At 39.4% G+C, this 24091-nt stretch overlaps 1 protein-coding gene across 8 annotated transcripts in view; it reads left to right on the top strand.

The window, feature by feature from the left end:
* The first annotated feature begins 514 nt into the window (after window positions 1–514).
* Window positions 515–24091, top strand: part of MEF2A (myocyte enhancer factor 2A) — a 179955-nt gene continuing 156378 nt past the window's right edge. For 4 of the 8 annotated variants that reach the window (XM_019983505.2, XM_019983503.2, XM_019983506.2 and 1 more), the window contains exon 1: window positions 516–671. The gene's annotated coding sequence lies outside the window, so the exon portion shown is untranslated. Of the gene's footprint in view, window positions 672–1096; window positions 1266–24091 lie in introns of those variants that run through there. The other 4 variants (XM_019983504.2, XM_070775017.1, XM_070775019.1 and 1 more) reach the window with 2 other exon arrangements.

Raw genomic sequence — 24091 nt, 5'->3', positions numbered from 1 at the left:
ACTGAAGCCGCTCCCGGCCGGGCCTCGGCGGCTGCTCTGGGAGGCCGCCGCGGGGGAGGCGGGGGCTGCGGGGCGCGACGCCGCCGGGCCGCCCCGCCCTGGGAGGCGCCCGAGCCCTCATCAAGTGACCAATATCCCTTCCAGGAGAACACGGTCCTTCTGAGGGAAGCGGGCTCCGGCGCGCAGCCCCGGCGCCAAACCGCCGTCATCTCCTTCCTGTGCTGGGTGATTCGTCTCCTCACCCACCCGAAAAAACATAGTCCGCCCCGCGCGCCTTTGTGGGGTAGTGCTCGTCCTCACACGGTGTGGTTCTCCCGGCCCGTAACCTTTGTCTTTCCCACTCCAAGTGCTCTGGGCCCCACCAAGAAGATAACTCAGCCCTGAGAGGGAACCTGAAGGGAGACGCTAGAGAGGGAGCAAGGGGAAAGCAGGGAGAGGCGAGCCTGGCGGAGGAACACAGAGGGCCGTGGGGGCAGTGCGCACGCGCGCCTACGGAACGAGTTCCGGTCTGGCCGGGGCCTGTCTCCTAAAAATAGCCCCGGTGTGGGGATCCGTGCGCGGATGTCCCGGCGAGTCCGGGGCTGAAGGAGGCGGCTCCGGGCGGCGCGGAGCGCGGGTGGCGGGCCCTGGCTGCGGCGTGTACGCGCCCGCCCGCATTCGCCGGAGACCGGGTGAGGGCCGCGGGCGACAGGGCTCGGTCGGTGGGGTCGGTGGGGCCCGAGGGGCTGCGTCTCGGCGAGAGGACTGGGTGAGGGCTGGGGGGCGCCGGGGAGGGGGGCGGCGCCGCTCGGGAGGGGCGGCCGCGGGGCCCCCGGGACGGCGGCGCGGCGCCGCGTCCCGCTGGCAGAGGCCGGGGCGGAGGCGCGCTGCGGCGGGCCGGGTGGGGTGCGGGGAGGCGGCAGCAGTGGTCGCGTCGGGGTCGGCGCCTCCTGTGGAGGTGGGGGCGGGGTGCCCCGAGGGCGGGCCCGCGGGCTGAGGGGCGTCGCGGGCCGGCTGAGGGAGGCGCGGCGGCGCGGGCTGGGCGCTCGGAGTCTCCCGGGGCGCACGTCGCGTCTGGGGCTGGGGGGCGGTGGCGGACGTCGCCTCCTTGAAAGTTGAGGGAGTTCCCTGGGGGTCCGGAGGCTCTCTGTGAGGAAACGCCCCAGGGCCCTTTTCTTAATCTTGCCGTGCGAGGCAGGGGTCTTCTCGAAGCGACTGACCCCTGCTGCAGGGGGCGTTTTGCGCTCTTGTTGGAAGAAGTTCCCTCACTTCTGTTTTGGAAGAAGGTTGGTCTAACGGAGCGGAACTCTCTGTGTGTGTTGGGGTGTGTGTGTGTGTGTGTGTGTGTTTGTCACTGGCCGGTTCGGTACTTGGGGCCAGAAGGTGGCCTGGGCTGGGGACACCTGCGGGTGCGGACTCCCGACGGTGCAGGGAGACGTCGCGGGGGACAAGGGTCAGCATAGGGAACCGCTCGCTGCCCCCCGGACGTCCATCCAAAGTAGATCCCGGCTCGCAGGGAAGGTTTTCTGTGATGGAAACTTTGTCCTTCAGTTCGATTGTCTGTCTTTGATCCATGAGGATCCCTTAGTAGGTGAGATAGTGTAAACAAGTTTGGAAATGTGAGCGTTTCTGAATCAGAAAAAACAAGTTGTTGTGTTCTTTCCCCCCCGCCCCCCTAAAGTGTCACTGTAAAAATGTCCTCAGACCTGATGACTGATTCCTGAGATAAGTAGCGCGCATCCTGTCAGGATCCGATAGGGATCCATGTGTGGATTGAAGAGTCATAGCACAGTGTTAACCTGCATTTTAGTTTACAGTGAGATTGTGATTCTAATAAGTGTGCTTTTAAAAAGGCCTGCTGTGGTGTGTTAAGAGTTACGTGTATTTTTAAGAAAAATCTTGTCCGAAAATTGTCAAGTTTTAGTGCAGTATGTTTTCCATGTGTATTTTTTTTTTTTAGTAAGTGGAGAGAAGGTTCTCTAAAGCTGTAATTAGGTGTACATTACACAAGAGCACTTTTCCTTTAAGAATCCAGCTGTGTTGTTTTGGCAACTGCCAAGTACTCCAGTTGTCAGTTTTAAAATCTGTGTTACCTTGGCAGTACTTGTACAGTCTGTGGCAAAGGTAAACAAAATAGCTTAAAGATTTTTTTCCTGCAAACACAGAAATGGCATTTATTTTAGTATGAATTTAAGAAATGATAAAATAACTTGTTTATTATGACTTTTGTATGTGCATTTTTTGGTTTGGTTTATTTTTGAAGTTATAAATCTTTACTCATGTCTTTTCTTGTGAATGGCAGCTTTTGTTTTAGGAAAAAAGTCAAAAGTGTCTTCACTAAAGTGGATGACAAATTTAGTTAGACTTTATATCAAACAATGAACACATGTTATGTGTCTAGTTCTGTATGATGATGCACTAACTGATTCTGAAATCATTTTTAATTCTCAGTGAGCAGTGTAGTAAAGTGTAAAAAGTTGTGGTAATGGTGTTGCAGTGAAAATACCGAAGAATTAAAACTAGTGATTTAAGTACTTTGTAGACACAGTCTTTAATAAATCTGTTGAAAGAGTGCTTCCAATGAAAGTTTATTTACTAAAGCCATTGTGAGGTGGTAGTGATCTCTCTAAACACAATTATTTCATTTAATTCACCCTGTTGTTATATATATATAACTATGGTTTTATTCATCTTGGAGAAAAGATGATAAAATTATGTTTAACTCCTTAAATTACTTCCCATTAAGTTTTTTTTTTTCTCCCCACTAATTGTTTAGAGTAATGAGTGATTGAGTGGTGGAGGGTGTTCAGTAGAAGGAAAGTAGCTTTTTGGGGTTTAGAGGTAATAATTGTAATATCACTGTTAAATTAAAGCTTGAGAATGATCTATATTGTTAAGAGTTTTTAATGCTTCCTTAATGGGAGTACTTGTGACAAAGACCTTTACTTTGGTAAATGGAACTGGAAATAATCTTTTCAAGATGAGTTATTTTGAATGGTGAGGCTTTATTTTTCAGGGCAGTTGCATTATTGCTTTGCATTTTACTTTTAGGATGCAGTGCAGTTTAATTTTATTAATATTCAAGCAGCAGTGTCATTGCTCATTGGTTATCAGGAGAGAAATATTGAAATGTATTCTGAGAGTAGTTAAGTAATTATGAAAATATTTATTAGAATATGATTTTGAAATATTTCAGTAAAGAGTTTTTTTAGTAGATGTGTTTTCTGATCTAGGAGAGAGAAACCATAAATTTGTTACTGGGAAATAGCATGCTTATCAGTCAGGTTTTGGAAAGCCATCTTTTTTCCTCTCCTTTTGCTGCTTTTATAAAGTCTAGCAAGAGGGATTTGTTGTAACATACAATGATGTTGGTCCTCGATTTTCTGTGGGCATTTTAAATTTTATATATTCTGTCTTGTAATCAGACCTTGCGTGTATCTTTTTGCTTTGAAAGTTATACACTTGGAAGATATTAATATTACAAAGTCTAGCTGAAATTTTTCTTTTATTAGTGATGGAGCAATGAAAAATAATGTTTTGTGGATTGAACATGTTTAGCATTGCCTTTTTTTCTAGATTAGAAAGAAAATTTCAGAATATTCTTACTAAAGTGAGGAGTGGTCTTTCAATGTGTAGTAATAAGACAACTATAAATATGGAAAATAAAGTCTATATTCTAGTTGGATAACTTTCTGCAAAAAACACTTTAACACATTGCGCTGATTTGCAAGAAAGGAAGGCTGCTTGACTTTGTTGTCAGATCTTGGTTCTGATCCCAGCTCTACCACTGACAAAGATATGAGACATCTTCTGTAAAATGGGAAGGAATTATACCACCTGCCCCATAGAATTGTTAAATGAATAGGTCCTAGGGGTTGCTTGAGGCTTAATGTACAAAATGTGTACAAAATGTATATTGCCTTCATCTCCCTTCATCCCTTCCTTCCTATGAAGATTGTATAGGTGATCTGCCTCTTACATGTACCTTTGTGTTTGTTACCAAAAGGGAGTTCATATAATGCATGAATACAGGAGAATGCTCATATATTTGTTTGGGATAAAATATCCCAACATCTTAAATTCATTGTCATAATTATACATTAAATGTTTAGTTGGCTTATCTGCAATCATTGTTGGATTCTAACTTCCATGATCTCTCTGCATATTAAAAAAATCAAAGTCAAATGTGAGTAAATTTCCTAACTTTCAATGAAACATATCTCTTAGTGATATCTGTGAGAGTCATCTTTAAAATATGGTATTTAAAATTTGAAATTATAAAAAATATTTTTATAACATACCTGGTTTAGTCACTAAGTCACATCTGACTCTTGCATCCTATGGGCTATATGTAGCCCGCCAGGCTCCTCTGTCCGTGGGATTTTCCAGGCAAGAATACTGGAGTGGGTTGCCATTTGCTTCTCCAGGGGATCTTTCCTACCCAGGGATTGAACCTGGGTCTCCTGCGTTGCAGGAAGATTCATTACTGACTGAGCCACTAGGGAAGCCTGGTGTATATATATGTAAAAAATAGCTTTTCTCTAGTGGGGTAATTATAATTTTTTATTCTTCATTTTGTTTGGTGGAACTAAATTATTTTTGTATGCTTTATCTGTGTACTCTATGATAAATGGATGACTCCAGTTTATTATAATTGAGAGTGTAAGCCCATTTGTTGATAAGTCTCATGCATGGCACAGGATATGTGTTAACACATAATTAATAAATACTACATTATATAGATGTTTGTCGTTTGCTGATTTTAATAATTACTATTGGAATTGATACTTACTGAACTTAGTATTTTATTTAACATTGAATCATCTTGTTAATCACTCGAAATCATAAAAAAAATTAGCCGGTTTATGAGGTGGACTCTCAGATATTTGAACAATGGTGTAGGACAGCAGATAATTTACTACTTCATCAGTTTAATGATTGATGATGCTGAAAGCTAGAGGAATTGTTAACAAGGGTGCAAAAACATACTAGCTGATATGATTTCTAATAACTATCAACCAAGGCACATCTTTTTATGGTTGTCTTGAGTCAGTACTAATTTTATTTTTCTCCTTATACAAATACAGAAACTTTAATTTATGAACTTAAATTCAGCAATCAATAAAGTTACATTGTTACATGTTTTGAGAAATGTTTTGGTAGTGGGTGGTAAATTTATACTGCATGAGCTGGACCTTTTTCAGCAGCTCATTTTTGTTGCCAGCAGCATCGTTGTGGAGGTTGACTTGGATTACTTTGAGGTATGATTTGTCACCCTTGGAACAAAAGGATACTCTTCATGTAACCTAGTAAGATAACTAGCTTATTAAAACAAGGTCTTTTGCATTGACTAATACTGTGTTTACTTGTCTTATTTTTTATCCCCACCCCTACCAATTTATCTTTTACATAAAGACTAGAATTGTATTTCTTTTTTTTTTTTAGAATTATATTTCTAAAATTCAGATCTAAATGTTATACTTCTTTTAAGAAAAACTTCAAAGGCATATAAAATCAGTAAAGAGGTAGTAATGTAAGAGATAAGAGGTTGATCTCTAAAATCTGACTGCCTAAGTTTTAGAATACCCACTCTAGCACTTTTTGTTCTTTGGCAAGTTCTCAATCTTCTTGAAGCTCAGTGTATAAAACAGTGATTATAATATTATCTACTTTGCAGAGTTGTTGAGAGGATTGAATGAGATGTATATTATCAAGCTTATAGCACAGTGCTTGGAACCTAAAAATGTAGTTTTTTTTTTTTTTCTTACTGTTACTATCATTACTACTACTGCTGTTGCCATTATTAATCATGGTTCACTTCGTAATATATTCTATCCTATCTTTTCAGGCTCATTGTCAGCAACAACCCTTCAGTTTCTATGACCCAGTTAAGGCCAGCTGTTTGCTCTTCCCTGAAAAGGCTATTATTTTCATGCTGATGTCTCCCACTTTTACTTTTCTGGCCCAGAATTTTCCTGATTTTGATACCCACTTGGAAATCTAGTTGGGATTTCAAACATAATGTTAGCTACATGACTAAAATGTAGCTATTTATTCCTCTCTCCCAAGCTTCTTTCTCCCTCTTATGTTCATACCCTGATGTCTCTGCTGGCCTTCCCCGTCTTAGTAAGTGGCAGTACTCAAGCCAGAAACCTAAGATAACATTTTGGATTCCTTTCTTTTCTCTCAGATCCAGTCCATCCACACATTCTGTTGTACCTTCAGAGTTTATATTGTGCTAATCCACTGCTCTTAGCCTTCATTGTGAAGTGAAAGTCACTCAGTTGTGTCCGACTCTTTGCAACCCCATGGACTATGCAGTCTGTGGAATTCTCCAGGCCAGAATACTGGAGTACATAGGTGTTCCCTTCTCCAGGGGATCTTCCCAACCCAGGAGTTGAACCCAGGTCTCCCACATTGCAGGTGAATTCTTTACCAGCTGAGCCACCAGGGAAGCCCTTCATTGCTGCCTCTTTATTTCACGGCATCATGATCTCTTACATGAATTACTGCAGTAGCCTCCTAACTGGACGTCTTGTTTCTTTTCCTATTCCTCATAAGTTCTTTATTCACACTGCAACCCTAGGGACCATTTTAAGAGCCTCAATCTTGTTATTTTTCCTTAAACTTCCCATTCTGATCTTTCTTATTCTCATCGTCTTTTCCTTCATTGGAGGCCAGCCACTTGCACCTCTCAGAGTTTTTTAAACTCTTTACTTCCATTTTAGGGTCTTGTGCACTTTTTGTACCACCTGCTTGAGATGCTTTTCATAAGGCTGACCTGGCCAAACTCTTTGGAACTTGGCCCAAATCTCACTTCTTCACTCAGACCATCCTGTTTAATGTTGCAGTCCAGTAGTTACTCTCTCCCACATTTTGTTTATTTCCGTTAAGAATACTTAGTATATTTGTAGGTATCTTCTTTGGTTATTGCGTAAGTATGGTGTTTATCTCTGTTATCTGAATGTAGTATTTCTGTAGCTTGTTCATGTTTTTGCCAGGGATTGGAATGCTCCATTGTTCATATACCTACTGAAATATTTATCCTTTAAGTTATACCCCAAATGTTATCTTGATACTGATTTTAATCTTTTTAGACAAATTTTACCTCCCTTTTTCTCAATGCAAACAATATTTGTAGAGTAAAATGCGTTATTGAACATTTCAGTTCAGTTCAGTTGCTCAGTCATGTCCAACTCTGCGCCCCACGGACTGCAGCATGCCAGGCCTCCCTGTCCATCGCCACTCCTGGAGTTTACTCAAACTCATATCCATTGAGTCGGTGATACCATCCAACCATCTCATCCTCTGTTGTCCCCTTCTCTTCCTGCCTTCAGTCTTTCCCAGCATCAGGGTCTTTTCCAGTGAGTCAGTTCTTCGCCTCAGGTGGCCAAAGTATTGGAGTTTCAGCGTCAGTCCTTCCAATGAATATTCAGGACTGATTTCCTTTAGGATGGACTGGTTGGATCTCCTTGCCATCCAAGGGACTCTCAAGAGTCTTCTCCAACATCACAGTTCAAAAGCATCAATTTTTCGGCGCTCAGCTTTCTTTATAGTCCAACTCTCACATCCATACGTGACTACTGGAAAAACCATAGCCTTGACTAGACAGACTTTTGTTGGCAAAGTAATGTCTCTGGTTTTTAATATGCTGTGTAGGTTCGTCATAACTTTTCTTCCAAGGAGTAAGTGTCTTTTAATTTAATTTCATAGCTGTGGTCACCATCTGCAGTGATTTTGGAGCTCAGAAAAATAAAGTCTGTCACTGTTTCCCCATCTATTTGCCATGAAATGATGGGACCAGATACCATGATCTTAGTTTTCTGAATGTTGAGTTTTAAGCCAACTTTTTCACTCTCCTCTTTCACTTTCATTGAACATTTAAAGTAATGTAGTTGACGTCACTCTCTTCTGCTAGGCTGAGTTCCTATGTCAGAGATACTGCCTTGGTCTTTTAGTATGTTCAGTACACACCTGTCTGTCTTGCCACATAGTGAATGCTCAGTAAATGTTGAATTGAGTGAAAGTTGTCTGAACAACTAAGATGACCAACCCAAACCAAGTTTTCCAAATGAGACTTTAAAAATGGTAAAAGTGCTTTCCAGATTATAAAATACTGGTTTGTGCATTTTTTGTACATATTGACATGCATTCTGGGTTAAGGTTAGAATCCCAGATTGTTGAGCATTTCCTGAGATTCCATCTTGTGAGAGTTTTTGTTCCCAGCATTAGGAACCTAACCACTGTTTGTAATGGTGAAGATCATTCTACATTCTAAATATCTGACTTACAAATGAGATTTTGAAATGTAACTTATTTGCATGTTGGGGACTACTTTGTCAAAATGTTTATTTTGGTGATGAAAACTTTTAATAGTGTTAAGGTGATGTGGATCATGAAGAAAAGGGAGAAAAGAATCTGGGAGTCAAAAGATTTTATTTTTCAGAAATGACTCAGTTTACCCAAAGTAATGTTTTGGTGTTGGCAGAAGGTTGTTGTTGTTTTAATGTTTTGTTTTGGGAAAACTTTAAATGTAAGTTATAAGACTAATACAGTGAGCTCATATACTTGTCACCTAGATTCATCAATTGTTAATATTTAGTATATTTGCCTATGGTTCTCTGTATTTGCAGAGTGATTTCAAAGTCTGGAAACTGGTATTATTTTATCTATAATTTGAAGCTCCTTCATTACATCTTATAGAGGATACCAAAGATTCAAGTGTATTCAGTTAAAGTCAGAGGCGTATCTTTTGAGGCAGAACATCACAGATGCATACAAGGGATAGAAATGCTGCATTAATGTACATTGCTGACAAGGAAACCTCATATTAAACATCCAGCATACCATGTATTACGATGTAATAGCAGAAATCCACTCTCTAGATCTTCTTTTTCCTATTCTACCCTCCTTTTCCTGTCATAATTATTGTTATTGTTGAGCCATTTGAGAGTAGGTCTCATACATCGTGATCCTTTACCCCTAAATGCTTCAGCAATATTGCCTAAGAACAAAGAGATGTTCTTACATAACCACAGTATGATGGATTCAAGAAATTTAATATTGATACAGTAGTTTATTATACAGTTCATGTTGGAGTCTCTTCAGTAGTGCCAGTAAGATTCTTTAATAGTTTTTTTTTTTTCAACTCCTTTTTTATTTTATTTTAGTTGTCATATATCCTTTAACCTGAGACAGTCCTTGAACCTTTTCCCCCATGAAATCGTTAGTTTTGAGGAGTACAGTCTTTTGTTTTGTAGGATGTCCATTACTTTGGGTTTGTTGTGTTGCTTCTTCGTTGGTAGATTCAGGTTCTGCGATTTTGGTAGGAATACCACATAAACTTTGATGCATCTTTACTTCAGTGCTTCACTATCAGGAGGCAATATCATGTCTGTCTGATCCCTTGTTGTTGATGTTTACTTGTATCACTGGTTAAGGTTTGCCTACCAATTTTTTCTCCATATAAAAGTTTTCATTTTCCTCCTTGTTATTATTGAATAATCTTTGGGGAGCCGCTTTGAGGCTGTGTTTTTGTTTTCCCTAAAATGTTCACATAATGGTTTTAACATTCATTAGTGATTTTTGCCTGAATCAGTTATTGTACAGTGGTTCCAAAGTGGCGTTTTTTTACTGTTTCTTCTACATATATTACTTGGCCTTCTAGTAAGTTGTAAATTAGAGCTTTTCCTTCTCATTTGTTTATTTAATATCAATATAAATTCAGAGATTCTTTTTTTTTTAATTAAGTAGATTATTCTCTCATTACTTGTCAGTATTCACTTTGATGTTCCAAATTAACTCAGATTTGGTCAGTGGGAGCTCCTTCAAGTTAACTCTTTGATTGTTTTGACACATTCCTATCATTTTTGGAGCACTTCATTCCTTTTGAGACAAAAGATATTCCAGGTTCATTGTCTGCTTTTTCTGCTGCTGTCCTAGAATCAGCCATTTCTTCAAGGAATCCTGGTTTCTTTCATTGGGTCAGAGTATTTAGAAATCAAGAACTGGACAGCAGGTAAGCTTGTTGACACTGGAATATCATTGTTTTGAGCCCTTTCAGCTGACCAAGTTAAGAAATTTTGAGTTTATGCAAATTGCTCAGGCAGTAGATTGTGATTTTTCTTTACATTCCTGAAACACCTTGCAACAGAATCACTTCTTTTGAAACTGTTAACCATTTAAGGGACTAATTTGTCCTGTAATTTTTCTGTTTAATTTTGTAACGGTTGGGTCTCATTTTCCAAAACTTATTTTAAACTTTGTGGAAATAGGAATTCTGTTTTGTATTTTTGTTTGTTCAGTGAATATGTTTCACAGTGCCTTGAGCATGATTGGTACCCATGTGTTGTTTATATTATAAATATAATAATGACTCAGTATTATTTTTATTAGTGTTATACCATAGTCAAATAATCTTGTGTTTTGTTAAAAGTTTTATGGAAACTTTTAAGTGAATTGATGATTCATTTGTTTTGTTTTTAATAATTCTGCTAACCTTGAAGTAAAAAGTTTTTCAGCTTTAAAATTTTAAAAACCTTATTCCTGAGACTAAAGTATGTAATTAAAAAACATCAAAGTGACTAATTCTGGCATTGCTGTTTTGTAGTGTTCTTTAGCCTTTTCTGGGCTTCACTTTAATCATAAAATGAGATGATATCTAGATCCTTTTTAACTCTAGGTTATATGCTTTATATCTAATTAACATTGACTTGTTTATGAAAGTAGAATTAAGTGCTGCAAAGTATAGTGGAAAGAATATTGTGTTCCTGAGTCAGAGGTCATTGGGTTCTAATTCTTTGTAAGCATTGTGTTACTTTGGTAATTTATTTCATAGTTTGGTTTTCATTATCTTATTCAGTCCACAGGGCTACGTGATGGAATAAGAATGAACACTTTGCTGTGTGCTTGATGTGTGGAGTGCTGCAGGAGCACATGGAAGGCACAGTTTACCCAGTTTCAGGGAGATCCAACCAGTCCATCCTAAAGGAAGTCAGCCCTGAATATTCACTGGAAGGACTGATGCTGAAGCTGAAGCTCCAGTACTTTGGCCACCTGATGCAAAGAGCTGACTCATTTGAAAAGACCCCGATGCTGGGAAAGATTGAGGGCAGGAGGAAAAGGGGACGACAGAGGATAAGATGGCTGGATGGCATCACAGACTGGATGGATATGAGTTTGAGCAAGCTCCAGGAGTTGGTGATGGCCAGGGAGGCCTGGGATGCTGCAGTCCATGGTGTCACAAAGCATTAGACATGACTGAGCAACTAAACTGAGGAAAATTTATCCCAGTGACTTCTTCAACTTAGGTTGAAGTCTAAAGGGTGAATAGGACTTAGCTTTGTGAAGAGAATGGGTAGAGTTTACCAGACCTGTAATAAAGACAAGAAATATGCTTAGGGAGCTTGGAGAAACTCAAAAGAGTACCTCTGGATGAATCAAGCAGTGCCAGAGAGATGACACTGGAGAGATAAGTAGGGACCAGATTTGAAGAGCCCTTTAAGCTATGTTAAGGAATTTGTGGGGCTTTCCTGGTAGCTCAGATGGTAAAGAGTCTGCCTACAATGCGGGAGACCTATGTTCGATCACTGGGTCGGAAAGATCCCCTGGAGAGGGAAATGGCAACCCACTCCAGTATTCTTGCCTGGAAAATCCCATGGACTGAGGAGCCTGGTAGTCTACAGTCCATGGGGTCGCAAAGAATCGGACACGACTAAGCGAATTTGTATTGTATTTTAGGGAAAATCTTAGCATCTTAAGCCTGGCAGGAAATTAAAAGGTAATATTGATTGTTCTGTGTCAGCTTCTTTGGAGAGAGTTAAAGTTGGTAGGTAAGGAGAGTAATTGAGGAGGATATTACAAAAAACTAGTTAAAAGGGCTAAGGTGGCCTGGACTATGGTAGTGGAATGAGGATTGAATAAATAGTTGGATTTGAGAAGATACATAGTAGGGGCTTGTGGAAGGTGAAAGAGTAAGAGTTTAGGGTGATGATTAGTTTTATGGCTTGGGCAGTTGACAGAATGAATGAGTTTACTGAAATAGGAAGCACAAGGGAGGATTAGGCTCTGGAGGAAGATGATGAATTTACTTGTGATAGAGTGCTTAGGTAGATTAAGAGGGTATAGTCAGAGAGTGGGATGAATAATTTACTCTTAGAAGTGGAACAGTTCCTGTTAATGACAGTGTCTAAGGAGTTGGCCATGGAATGGGTATTTGAAGAGAAGTGGAAATGAAGATATGTAATGGGCAGGGAAAGAGGAGGAATTGTCTATTTAAAAAAGCCTAAGTATGTGCCCTAAGGCAGAGTAACTCTGTTTTGATTATCTCAAGATTCTCAGTGTTTGCCCTTGGAAAATAAAAGTGAAATCTTTCAGATACTATGTTCTCAATTGATGATGTTTATCAGTTATTGTGTCCAACTCTTTTTGACCCCATGGATTGCAGCACGCCAGGCTTTTCTGTCCTTCACCATCTCCCTGAGTTTGCTCAAACTCATGTCCATTGCGGAGACGGCAATGGCACCCCACTCCAGTCTCTTGCCTGGAAAATCCCATGGACAGAGGAGCCTGGTAGGCTGCAGTCCATGGGGTCGTGAAGAGTCGGACACGACTGAGCGACTTCACTTTCAATGCATTGGAGAAGGAAAGGCAACCCACTCCAGTGTTCTTGCCTGGAGAATCCCAGGGAAGGCGTAGCCTGGTGGGCTGCCATCAATGGGGTCGCAGAGTTGGACATTACAGAAGCGATTTAGCAGCAGCAGCAGCAGCATGTCCATTGAGTCAGTGATGCCATCCAGCCATCTCATCTTCTGTCTCCCTCTTCTTCTCCTGCCCTCAGTCTTTCCTAGCATCGGGGTCTTTCCCAGTGAGTCGACTCTTTGCATCAGGTGACCAAAGTATTGGAGCTTTCAGCTTCCTCATCAGTCCTTCCAATGAATATTCAGGGTTGATTTCTTTTAGAATTGACTGGTTTGGTCTCCTTGGTGTCCAAGGGACTCTCAAGAGCCTTCTCCAGCATCAGTTCTTTGGCACACAGCCTTCTTTATGGTTCAGCTCTCACATCCGTACATGGCTACTGCAAAGACCATAGCTTTGACTATATGAACTTCTGTTGGCAAAGTGATGTCTCTGCTTTTTAGTACACTGTCTAGGTTTGTCATAGCTTTTCTTCCAAGGAGCAAGCGTCTTTTAATTTTGGGGTTGCAGTTAAGATTTTCTTAAGTTAAACAATCAAAAAAAGAAAAAAGCCCACAACAAATAAACATATCTTTCTTAACAAAGCAGGAGGCTGTTTAATTGCTCCAGGCTCATCTTGTATTTTATCTTTCCCAGTCCTGGAATCACCTTCTTTTCTGAAGAGCCTTGGCTCCTTTTATTGGAGGATGGCATTTAGAAACCAAGATCTGGATAGCTAGGTGTGCTAATTGCCCCTGAGGTATCATTATTTCTATGCCTTCTCAGCAGAGCTAAGAAATATATGTATACTAACCCATACATTCACATCTACAGTTGGTTCCACTAAAATGTAGCATGTGTGTTCCTAAAAATCACTGTGCTGTGCAGAGTTGTGTAGTAAAGATCATGGGGTTTTTGGCATCAATGGATCTAGGAGAACGTACTCAAAAAGGCTTCCCCTCTGGCTCAGTGGTAAAGAATCTGCCTGCAGTGCAGGAGGTGTGGGTTCAATCCCTGGTTTGTGAAGGTCCCTTGAAGGAGGAAATGGCAACCTGCTCTAGTATTCTTGCCTGGAAAATCCCGTGGACAGAGGAGCCTGGCAGGCTACAGTCCTTGGGATTGCAAAGAGTCAGACATACTAAAGCAACTGAAGACACACACACAAGAACCTAATAAACCTATTTAATAACAGCCATGGTTTTAACTGTGGTTAAATACAGTTTTAATTGTATTAAATGGTTTAAGTAATCATAAAGAGTAAATATGCCTTTTTAGTATGGGAAAGACATGAAGTTTGCTAATGTAGATGAATTTTGGAAGGGTTGTGGCTTGTGAATTATTATGAAGTCGTAGATAGTTACCTGAAATCAGATGAAACATTAGATGTGGATGGATGTGGCTTGTAACAGATGCTGTTATATTATGGACTGTGGTAGATAATTTTCATTTGAGTCAATTCTCCCTTGGGTACCTTGCAAATTTATTCTTCATTTCTGTAATTTGTTTTCTAATTTTTTTAATTCAGTTACTTTTAACCTTCTTGTTTTTGTTTTTAGTTTTTCAATTGCTGTCTGAGTCAAAGTGGTTTTCATATCCTCAAATGCTTGTTTGAATATATTAACCCAATTATTAATATAATAATAGTTCTTAATTACTAGGGATACTATATTAATAGAAAATGTTTAATTCTGTTTGGAATACTGACTTAAAGATTTTTTTTCTGCTTTGAGGTTGTTTTTGGTAGGGTTTTTCCCTCACATGATATGTCAAATTCTGTTCCCTGATTTTCTGGATTGCACTTTTCTTTTGTTCATTTTTATGGTAGTGGGTTTTTTTTATGGTATTCCTAGTTTAATGGTGCCCTCTTCTGTCAGTATAGAATAGTCCTGTTACTTCAGTAGTTTTTATTTGTCTGTTTTAATGGTTGAAGAGATGGATTATGAGACTTACAATTCTATGATTCTTTTTGGTCTAGCAAGGCCTTAAAATTTCCCCTTTTTCTTTTTCCAAGGAACCATCCAGTTGCCAAAGGACACACTTCCTTTTTTTCTGTCTTCTCCTAGGGCATTGTGCTTCAAGGTTGTACCACTTTACATGGTGGATCGCACTTTGAATGATACCTATTCGTTTAAATCACCAGAAGTGTGAACTTCCTTGCCTATATTTCTGTGGTCTGGTCTGCCCATTTCTCCAGTATTTTCCCAGATTTAGAGTGGGTTTAATATTTTTGGTGATCTTTGCAAGTGACCCTAAGGCCTGTTTGCTGGCACCAAGCCTTGTGGTTTTGTGGGAGTGGAGTGACAGTCTTAGAGGTCAAGCATTGAAATTTGGTAGTTTTTCTGTTTCTAATCATGGTTGTTTTGTTGTTGTTTTTGGTCTTCAGGCTGGGCTGAAAGCTTGGCTTTGAGTAGAATTTCCTTTTCCTCATTTTTTTCACATGGTTTGTGTAGTGCTTAGTTGCTCAGTTGTGTCCAACTCTTTGCCACCCCGTGGTCTGCAGCCCACTAGGCTCCTCTGTCCATGGGTATTCTCCAGGCAAGAATACTGGAGTGGGTTGCCATGCCTTCCTCTAGGGGATCTTCCCAACCCAGGGATTGAACCCAGTCTCCCACATTGCAGGTGAATTCTTTACCATCTGAGCCACCAGAGAATAGGGGGAATATTTTTAGTTACTTAGATAATGCTTCCACCAGCATCCTCACTAAAGTGGCTACTTTTGGGGGAGGGAGAGCAGGAATCTATTACTTACGCTATTGGTGCTACCAAGCTCTTAGTTATGAAAAGAAATGAGTAAATCAACTTCCATTGCTGAGCTGGAGACTTTAGGAAGTAAAGACTTGTAGGAAAACTAAGCTAGTTTAAATATTCTTACTTCATTCTGCTGGCATACAAATGCAGGTTCTAGGTTATTACAGGAGTCTTAAGTACTTTTTTCTGTCAAGTTATTAATTCAAAGATTTATTTCTATAATGTATATTAGAAACACCTTGGTTTTATTATAATATGAATGAGTTATAGGCCTATATTCAACCTAAGACTTAGTACTTCTTTATTCTAATGACAGTATAATATAATACCTTTTTGAAAAAGATAATTTCTAAACTTGGAAATTGATCTGATAGATGTTGACTTCTTTGAAAGTTAAACTACTTGTATCTCTTCTCATTGTTTTTCTACTCCTTTTCAGCCTTCTCAGTTTTATGATTTGAACTGTTGTTCTTTGATTACAATAAACTGTAGGTATTGTGTTATTTCTTAGTTGTACACTTTTATTGTGTTTAATAGGTTAGCACTGTGTTTATTGTAGCTAAAGTTAATTGGTTCTCTATCTTATATACTTTATATGTCTGTCTTTTTAACATGAGAAGTTTAACCTAAAGTTGGAAGTTATTTATGTTTGGTTTCTAGAATTTAGTTGCTTAAAATATTTATTACATTTAAACATTTCTTTCCATAGAATTAACAAGTTTTTGATCAGTGTTTTATGCTGTTGGAGGGAAATTGACATGTTCTACTAGTCATCATGCATTTATTTTTAAAAATCTAGGCCAGAATTAAAAGGCGTGTTGACCTTAAAATCAGAAATCTTTCATAATATAAGTCAAAACCTTTTATTATTAATGATGTGTTTTTGGAATTTTCCTCCGGCCTTTTTCATGGTGTTTAAAGACAGTACTTATGCCCAGCTGTCTGTCTTTTGTACCTCATATATGAGCTTTCATTTCTTTTTTCATAGCTTCCATAAGTCATAAATAATGACTTTACAGGCATTTTATACAGTTTATTTTCCTTGCCCTATGCCTTCTCTTCCTGGTAAATATGGTAGCCCGGAAGCAGTGTCTGTGGCTCTGTTCCCTTGAGGCTTCCTTTTGTATTTTTTTCATTTTCCATTGTCACTACTTTAACTATTGTTTCTGTATCGTTGATGCAGAAACATAAGCACATATAAGATATAGCTCTTTGCTTCTAGTTGGTGATTGTGTAGAAAGGGTACAACCCCATTTATTACTGTGCTACATTAATTACCATGTGATGTGTAAATCGTAGACACAGTGTATAGATTAGGGAGTTCAGGGAAGGAAGAGTTTAGAAGTGACCAGGGGATGCTTCATGAGAGAATTGATGTTTGAACTGGATGTCAAGCTTTATTGTCAGAAATGTAGAAAATATATTCCACAAAAGATATTCCATATGTATTGAACCCAGTTTGGCTCAGAAGTTCAGTTCAGTTGCTCATTCCTGTCCAACTCTTTGTGAGCCCGTGGACTGCAGCACACCAGGCTTCCCTGTCCATCACCAACTCCTGGAGCTTGCTCACTACTCCTGTCTATCATGTCAGTGATGCCATCCAACCATCTCATCCTCTGTCATCTCCTTCTCCTCCTGCCCTCAATCTTTCCCAGCATCAGGGTCTTATGCAGTGAGTCAGTTCTTCATATCAGGTGGCCAAAGTAGTGGAGTTTCAGCTTCAGCATCAGCCCTTCCAGTGAATATTCAGCACTGATTTCCTTTAGGATTGACTGGTTGGATCTCCTTGCAGTCCAAGGGACTCTCAAGAGTCTTCTCCAACACCACAGTTCAAAAGCATCAATTCTTTGGTGCTCAGCCTTCTTTGTAGTCCAGCTCTCACATCTATACCTGACTACTGGAAAAACCATAGCTTTGACTAGATGGACCTTTGTTGGCAAAATGGTGTCTCTGCTTTTTAATATGCTGTCTAGGTTGGCCATAACTTTTTTTCCAAGGAGCAAGGGTCTTTAATTTCATGGCTGCACTCACCATCTGCAGTGATTTTGGAGCCCCCAAAAATAAAGTCTGTTGCTGTTTCTAGCGTTTCCCCATTTTTTGCCATGAAGTGATGGGACCGGATGCCAAGAACTTTGTTTTTTGAATGTTGTTTTAAGCCAAACTTTTCATTCTGTTCTTTCACTTTCATCAAGAGGCTCTTTAGTTCTTTCTTTGCTTTCTGCCATAAGGGTGCTGTCATCATATCTGAGGTTATTGATATTTCTCCCGGCAATCTTGATTCCAGCTTGTCCTTCCATCCAGCCCAGCTTTTCTCATGATGTACTCTGCATATAAGTCAAATAAGCAAGGTGACAATATACAGCCTTGACGTACTCCTTTCCAAATTTAGGACCAGTCTGTTGTTCATGTTTGGTTCTAACTGTTGCTTCTTGACCTACATATAGATTTCTCAGGAGGCAGGTCAGGTGGTCTTGGTATTTCCATCTTTTGAAGAATTTTCCACAGTTTGTTGTCATCTACAAGTCAAAGGCTTTGATATAGTCAATAAAACAGAAGTAGGTGTTTTTTTGGAACTCTCTTTTTCGATGATCCAATGGATGTTGGCAATTTGATCTCTTCCTCTGCCTTTTCTAAATCCAACTTGAACATCTAGAAGTTCACAGTTCATGTACTGTTGAAGCCTGGCTTGGAGAATTTTGAGCATTACTTTCCTAGCATGTGAGATGAGTGCAGTTGTGCAGTAGTTTGAACATTCTTTGGCATTGCCTTTCTTTGGGATTGGAATGAAAACTGACCTTTTCCAGTCCTGTGGCCACTGCTGAGTTTTCCAAATTTGCTGATAAATTGAGTGCAGCACTTTCCCAGCATCATCTTTTAAGATTTAAAATAGCTCAACTGGAATTTCATCACCTCCACTAGTTTTGTTCGTAATGATGCTTCCTAAGGTCCACTTCACTTCACATTCCAGGATGCCTGGCTCTAGGTGAGTGATCACACCATTGTGGTTATCCGGGTCATGAAGATCTTTTTTGTATAGTTCTTCTGTGTACTATTCCCTTGTGGCTCAGCTGATGAAGAATCTGCCCGCAATGTGGGAGACCTGGGTTCAGTCCCTGGGTTGGGAGGATCCCCTAGAGAAGGGAAAAGCTACCCACTCTAGTATTCTGGCCTGGAGAATTGTATAGTCTATGGGGTTGCAAAGAGTCGGGCACGACTGAGCGACTTTTGCTTTTGCATTCTGTGTACTCTTGCCACCTCTTCTTAATATCTTCTGCTTCTGTTAGGTGCATACCATTTCTTTCCGTTATTGTGCCCATCTTTGTATGAAATGTTCCCTTGGTATCTCTAATTTTCTTAAAAAGATCTCTAGTCTTTCCCATTCTATTGTTTTCCTCTATTTCTTTGCACTCATCATTGAGGAAGGCTTTCTTATCTCTCCTTGCTATTCTTTGGAATTCTGCATTCAGATGGATATATCTTTTCTTTTCTCCTTTTACTTTCGCTTCTCTTCTTTTCTCAGCTATTTATAAGGCCTCCTCAGACAACCATTTTGCCTTTTTGCATTTCTTTTTTTGGGGGATGGTCTTGATCACTGCCTCCTCTACAGTGTCACGAACCTCCATCCGTAGGTCTTCAGGCACTCTGTCAGATCTAATCCCTTGAATATATATTTCACTTTCACTTTCATTGTATTTCATTATACACTTTCACTGTACAGTCATAAGGAATTTGATTTATGTCATACCTGAATGGTCTAGTGGTTTTCCCTATTTTCTTCAATTTAAGTCTGAATTTGGCCGTAATGAGTTCGTGATCTGAGCCACAGTCATCTCCCTGTCTTGTTTTTGCTGACTTTATAGAGCTTCTCCATCTTTGGCTGCAAAGAATATAACCAGTCTGATTTCAGTATTGACTGTCTGGTGATGTCCATGTGTAGGGTCGTCTCTTGTGTTGTTGGAAGAGGGTGTTTGATATGACCAGTGCGTTCTTTGGGCAAAACTCAGTTAGCCTTTGCTCTGCTTCATTCTGTACTCCAACCCCAGTTTTGCCTGCTACTCCAGATATCTCTTGACTTCCTACTTTTGCATTCTAGTCCTCTATGATGAAAAGGACATCTTTTTTTGTTGTTACTTCTAGAAGGTCTACAGATCTTCATAGAACTGTTCAACTGCAGCTTCTTCAGCATTACTGGTTGGGGCATAGACTTGGATTACTGTAATATTGAATGGTTTGCCTTGGAAACAAAGAGAGATCATTTTGTTTTTTGGCTCAGAAGTAGAAGACAGTAAACAAGGAAGAGAGCATGAGACCAGATTGCAGAGCACCTTGGATGTTGAGCAGGTTCAGCTTGGTTCTTCAGCTAAGTAAGAGCTGTTGAAAAGTCTTTTAAACTTGGAATGGACCAGGGCCTTCTTTAATATTAATATACCTATATAACAAGATAGGGAAGATAATATGTCTAATAAAGCTTGGTTCTTTAAAGAATAATGCTTAACAACACTTTGTTTAAAAAGGACAGTTCTAGCCTCATTCTTTGATTATTTGAGATAAATTCATGGGAATATATGCTTTTCAAGTAGAAGACATGTATAAAGATAGATATTCTTTTCTCCCTCTTCTCTGTATCTCACTTCTTGATTGTCTTTCCATGTCAGGCCAAATGCTGTGTTCTCCATGAAGAACTGATTCCTTCCAATTAGGAGGCTTTTCTTTTGAAATCCTCCATTAAAGTTTGGATCTGTCATTTTGTACCTACCATGTTTGATGTTATAATAAAGGCAGTAAATGTATACACACTGCATTGAAGGTTTTATGCTTGTGTCTTATTGTTGCATTTTCATGTTGATTTTTAGTGAATATATAGTGATCTATTAAATTTCTGTCTTTAAAATGACCCTAGATTTTACCCTAGGATTTGGGCTGAACTGAGGTTTTGGACTGAACTTCCGCTACTGGTCTGGATCAGTAATTCTGAACATTTTTTTCTGCTAGGAGATACAGTAGATGAAATTTTGACACATTCACTTCCATGGATCTGCTTAGCAGGGAAGTACACTGTTACAGTGGTTTATAATTGCCACAGCTCTCCTAGGATATGTTGTCAGTGTTAGAAGTAGTAGATGCTGTACAGTTCTTAGGGCAGTAGCTGTAAATCTTCCTAATTCTGTGCCACTTAGAAAAGTTACACCAGAATGCAAGCAGAGGTAATACTATCGGGATAATCTAAAGGCACCCACCTCTCTATTTTAAGGCTCAAAGCGGCCCTTTAGCAATATCAAATTATTTGCAATGAAAATCCCAAGTTATAGTATTCATCTTTGAGAATAACTTTAGGGTGGTTTGTGTTTTTTCTTTTCCATTAGTGCAGGTATTTTTGTTGTTACTATTAGTTTTAAATAGATCGAATCCTCTTTTGATGTGGATTAGACTGGTAGTCTGGATTTTATGCCTGGATTCCATTTCATTTCTTAAGTTTTAGAGCTTGTCTTCCTAAAAAGACCTCTGAGGCATATTCCAATTCAAACTGTAGGAAATAAAGTGTTCAAATTTTTTCTAGATTCTGGTGAACATCCTTATTAATATGGACATCTGTTTGATGCACTTCGGCAGCTTACCAGACTGTTTAACCAAAGTGATGTATATTTGGCCATTCATCATGTTAAGTGCCTAGTGTGAAATTTGAAAGTGTGTTGATTTTTAAACTTTTTTTGTGGACAAAATATACTTTTTGTTATTGGGGTTCGAGTGGTTGAGGACTGTAAAAAATGATAAATTCCAGTAACTATATGCCTGACAAGCAATACTAGGAGTGTTAGCCCTTAAGGTTGGGTTGAAGCATAGAACAGATGGAGCTTCAGCATTTGAGATGTAACATCCTCCACTTGGTGAAATATAGCAGTATCAGAACATGTAATAAATGTTAATATTAAATATTAATATGAATGCTGTATGGTTGCTGATTATAGATTTGAGGGTGATAAATTATTTGGAGAATAAAATGGGAACTAGTAATTTATGTAAAATGCTTAGTCATTTGTGGCTTAACTTCAGCTATGTATATCATTATGGGGAAGATGTTAGATACCATAATGAAGCAAGATTATAGAAAATAAAATGCAAAGATACTGTATAACAGTGGAAATGAACACATATATCCACACAAAACTCATATACCATTGCTCATAGCAGCATTATTTATAATAGGTAGAAAGTGGAAACAACTCAGATGTCTGTCAACTGATGAATGAATAAATAAAAGGTGGTGGGTTTGAGTACTGATGCATGCCGTAACGAATGGATCTTGAAAACACTGTTAAGTGAAATAAGCTAGTCATGGAAGACCATAATATGGTTCAATTTATATGAAATGTTCAGAATAGGCAATTCTAGAGAGACAAAAAGTTGATGCCTCACTGCAGGGCTTGGGGTGTGGGGTGGGAATAGGGAGTGGAGAGTGACTGCTGAGAGATACAAGTTTCTTTTAAGGGTGATGAAAATGTTCTAGAATTACTGGTGATGGTTGCACATTCTTGTGAATATAAAAAACATTCAGGTGTATATAACTTGAAATGTATGAATTCTATGGCATGTGAATTATATCTTGAAGCTATTTCCTTTTTTATTTTTATTTTTAAACAGAGGCTGTGTGAAGAGATGTTTTGGAGTAAATGGGTACTTCGGGGGAAGCAGATGGAAGTGGAAGGGCATGGAGAAAGATGGGCATTTCTTGGCATCAGTATACTATCACATTTTAACGCAAATGATGCCTTCTCCATTTGCTGGCTAAGAATGTAACAGATTGTGTTTTAGTGGGCATTGTATAAGAACCCAGCTTTTTAACATTATACTGATGCTGGAATTGTGCATTATTCCACTCGGCAGGATTAGTCTTGCTTTTGTCTTATTTTTGTATTTTCTGTAGTATTAGGTTGAAATGCTTTCCTGTTTTCAAGGTGATGCATAATTGTGTTCTGCCCATCCATCCATTGTACACCCTGCTTTGCTGTTTTTGTTCACACTTGCTCTCATTTGTGTCATCTTTCTTACCTCCTGTATTTGGAAAGTCCCTAGTTTGCTGTGTGCTTGAAATCACTTTCTTCCTTCAGTGCTTGCTTCTGTGAAATTAACAAAAAGGTACTGTTTCTTGTGGCTTAGTATCTTTTTATGTGTTTATAAATCTATACTTTTAAGGCCTTAGTAGTATTTTTTTTTCAATTCTAGCGTTATATTAAATGATTCCAAATATATTCCAAGACGTCTCATTTGGCTTTTGCTGTGTACAGTGTTTGGGTTTCCCAGGTGGCGCTAGTGGTAAAGAACCCACCTGCTAATGCAGGAGGCATAAGAGAGAAGGTTTCGATCCCTGGGTCGGGAAGGTCACCTGGAGGAGGGCATGGTAACCCACTCCAGTATTTTTTTTTTTACCCCAGGTTTTTTTTTTTTAATTTATTTATTTTAATTGGAGCATAATTACTTTACAATATTGTGGTGGTTTTTGCCATACATCGACATGAATCACCCACAGGTATACATGTGTCCCCCCATCCTTAACCCCCTTCCCACCTCCCTCCCCACCCTATCCTTCTGGGTTGTCCCAGAGCACCAGCTTTGAGTGCCCCGCTTCATGCATTGAACTTGCACTGGTCATCTATTTTACATATGGTAATATACATGTTTCAATGCTGTTCTCTCAAATCATCCCACCCTCCCCTTCTCCCACATAGTCCAAACATCTGTTCTTTACACATGTGTCTCTTTTGCTGCCTTGTGTATAGGATCATCATTACCGTCTTTCTAAATTCCATATATATGCATTAATATACTATACTGGTATTTCTCTTTCTAACTTACTTCACTCTAATAGGCTCTAGTTTTCTCCACCTCATTAGAACTGACTCAAATGTGTTTTTTTTTATAGCTGATATGTACCACAACTTCCTTATCCATTCATCTGCCAATGGACATCTATCTAGGTTGCTTCCATGTCCTAGCTATTGTAAACAGTGCTGCAGTGAACATTGGGGTACATGTGTCTCTTTCAGTTCTGCTTTCCTTGGAGTGTATGCCCAGCAGTGGGATTGCTGAGTCCTATGGCAATTCTATTTCCAGTTTTTTAAGAAATCTCTACACTTAAAAAGTTTGCATTCCCACCAGCAGTGTAAGAGTGTTCCCTTTTCTCCATACCTTCTCCAGAATTTGTTGTTTGTAGACTTTTTGATGATGGCCATTCTGACTGGTGTGAGCTGGCACCTCACTGTGGTTTTGATTTGCATTTCTCTGATACTGAGTGATGTTGAGCATCTTTTCATGTGTTTGTTAGCCATCTGTATGTCTTCTTTGGAGAAATGTCTATTTAATTCTTTGGCCCACTTTTTGATTGGGTTGTTAGTTTTTCTGGTATTGAGCTGCATGAGCTGCTTGTATATTTTGGAGATTAATTCTTTGTCAGTTGCTTCATTTGCTATTATTTTCTCCCACTCTGAAGGCTGCCTTTTCACCTTGCTTATAGTTTCTTTGTTGTGCAAAAGCTTAATTAGGTCCTATTTGTTTATTTTTGCTTGTATTTCCATTACTCTGGGGAATGGGTCATAGAGGATCTTGCTGTAATTTATGTCTTTTACGTTTGTGTGATTTATGTTTTTGTGGTTTCCTCCGTGTGTATGCTTATGTTTTTGTGATTTATGTGATT

The sequence above is a fragment of the Bos indicus genome, chromosome 21 (assembly GCF_029378745.1).
Source record: "Bos indicus isolate NIAB-ARS_2022 breed Sahiwal x Tharparkar chromosome 21, NIAB-ARS_B.indTharparkar_mat_pri_1.0, whole genome shotgun sequence".
Lineage (NCBI taxonomy): Eukaryota > Metazoa > Chordata > Mammalia > Artiodactyla > Bovidae > Bos > Bos indicus.
The sequence above is the reverse complement of the archived record's forward strand: the minus strand, read 5'-3'. Positions and strand labels throughout refer to the sequence as shown.